Raw genomic sequence first — 2,336 nt, 5'->3', positions numbered from 1 at the left:
GATCTCCAAACTCAAAGCTTCTCATAAGAGTTACTTGAATTTGAACAATAAAATTTATTTATGACAAAGAAAAGGCAGAGCAAAAAACATTGGCTAAGGTTGGTGGACTTACCTTTGTAGCCTTGGTAGATTGGTATAATGCCTCAAGTTGTTGGTGAGACTGTAGTTCAGCTCGTAGACTAGCAAAGCTCGGTAAACCCAGCCAACACATCAATGTGCATACCAAATAAACATATAGTTCATTCTAAATGAACATGAAATTCAGTACAAATTAATAGCATTCATGCTCATTTTTCAATTAAAATGACTATGTAGTACAGTCCAAAGTGATTAATTAGGAATAAGGATGCTTATGTAACCAGACAACATTTGAGGACAACACAATACAAGTTGGGCTTATGATAAATTTTGCCATACACATAGAGCACTAAAGTAGGTTCCAGCACTTTGATATCCAGTACATCAAAAACTATTTATATATATATATATATATAACAAAAACATGAAAAAGGAAACAAATAAAGAAAACTCTATAAACAATTCAGATCAAATTCTTAATTGAGGATAAGAATGAAAATTTTTCACCACAACCAACAAACACTAGTAAATGATAGCTAAAAAGACCATATTATCTTGAAAGAGAAAATTGAAAGAATATGATATGAAGATATCACAATTTACATGCATGACAGCACCGTATGGCATCACTGATCTAGAACCTTAATTCAATACTCATACTAATATAAAACATACTAGGCTACCAACAGCACAATGAGTTGGAAAGTCATGAAAGAGACTTATATCTCTTCCTTGTTCTTGTGCTTTAATGAGTAGAAAAGTTATGGATTTAACAAATACTCTAACAACTTAATAGAAATAAGAAATGTTAATGAGTGTAAAGTATAAAATTAGATGTTTTATGCTAAGCCAATTGTTCCATACATCCTCTAGTTTAAAAGATGACAGCAACTCAGTAGCAATAGAAAAAAAGTAGAACATAATGAAAAATGATTTGCACACCACGTTGTATTTTTGTTCACAACACTTTTTGCCATGAAAAATCATTCTTGTCTTTTCCCTCCTCCATCCCTTCTTTCAACCTAAATAACAAATAAGAAGATATAGATTTAAAAAAAAAAAAAATTTGACAGATGCAATAGAGGATCAGTTAGGAAACAATTTGTGGCATTAGAAGTGGATATGGAATTACTTTATTTTTTTTATCTTTTGCATCAAAGCACCAAAATGCATAAACTATGAACTGCCTTTTTTTTTTCTTCTACTTGTAGCAAAGTAAAATTAGACAGTCGGAATTAGTAGCTTAAAGAAAACGTAAGGAAGCATATGCACATATGGGAATACTGATGAAAGTCTTGTCTAATTCACTATATGTTGAAGAGGTTCATGGCTCATTAGAAAAATACATGTTCATTGAATCCAGCAGGCCTGGCTCAACACATTCAAAAGAAAAGGTAAGCAAAGGTATTATGGCAAGATTACAATGAAATAGAGGAAATTTTCATAACTAATAAATTAACCAGGGTCCTATATGCCCAAGGTTACTCAAATGAACCAGCATTGCTATTTTACTAAAATAAAAAACTATTAACCAGCACAGGTGTTGATGTACCTTGAGAGTTCTGGGTTCTTGAGCTTCCCTGATAGCTTGAATAAGAGCAGTAGTAGTGAGGGCTTCAACACTGCGATTCCTAAAGCATGTGGAGGAAGAACAGTCCTAGAATAGCTGAAATGCGTTGTCTGATATATGGTATTCGAGCCCTAGAATTGAAGCTACATCGATAATCCGCAAATAAGCCCTAAGATTATCCACCAAGGCGGATAGGCTAGAACGATTGGAAGACGAGGATGTGGTTTCAAGCAAGTGCTCTAGCTCAGCGAGATGGCCGGCAAAAGAGATGGAGGATTTAGGCGAAGACAGGGTCTTCATCGTCGTTGGTGGAGGCGGCGGAGGTGATAGCGGGTACGGGGAGGGTGGGGAGGTCGTAGGTGACGAGCTGAGGCAGAGAGGAGGATAGCAAATGAAATTTGGGTTAGGTGTTAGGAGGCGGATGGGTCTAACAGAGATACTTAGGGTTATGTGTTTTTTTTTTCACATTTAACGACGGATTTCAAAATCCTATGCTAAAGTTAAAATTCAATTTCACAAATTTGTAAGCACGCTTGTAAGTTTAGCGACGGATCTTCAAATCTGTCGCTATATAGCGACAGTTTTAGGAATCCGCCGTAACGTTAAAATTCAATATTGCGATTTTGTAAGCATGTTGATTAGTTTAGTGACGGAATTTTAATTTCGTCGCTACTTTGTAAGACAAAAA

General features: G+C 35.2%; 1 long non-coding RNA gene across 1 annotated transcript; it reads right to left on the bottom strand.

The window, feature by feature from the left end:
- Positions 1–890: 890 nt before the first annotated feature.
- LOC116031585 lies at positions 891–2,036 on the bottom strand. The gene is made up of 2 exons (XR_004100622.1): positions 1,631–2,036; positions 891–1,100 (listed from the first exon to the last, which is right to left on the bottom strand). It is a non-coding gene; the product is annotated as an uncharacterized LOC116031585 (long non-coding RNA).
- Positions 2,037–2,336: the final 300 nt, after the last annotated feature.

This window comes from Ipomoea triloba, chromosome 10 (genome assembly GCF_003576645.1).
Source record: "Ipomoea triloba cultivar NCNSP0323 chromosome 10, ASM357664v1".
Classification (NCBI taxonomy): Eukaryota; Viridiplantae; Streptophyta; class Magnoliopsida; order Solanales; family Convolvulaceae; genus Ipomoea; species Ipomoea triloba.
The sequence above is the reverse complement of the archived record's forward strand: the minus strand, read 5'-3'. Positions and strand labels throughout refer to the sequence as shown.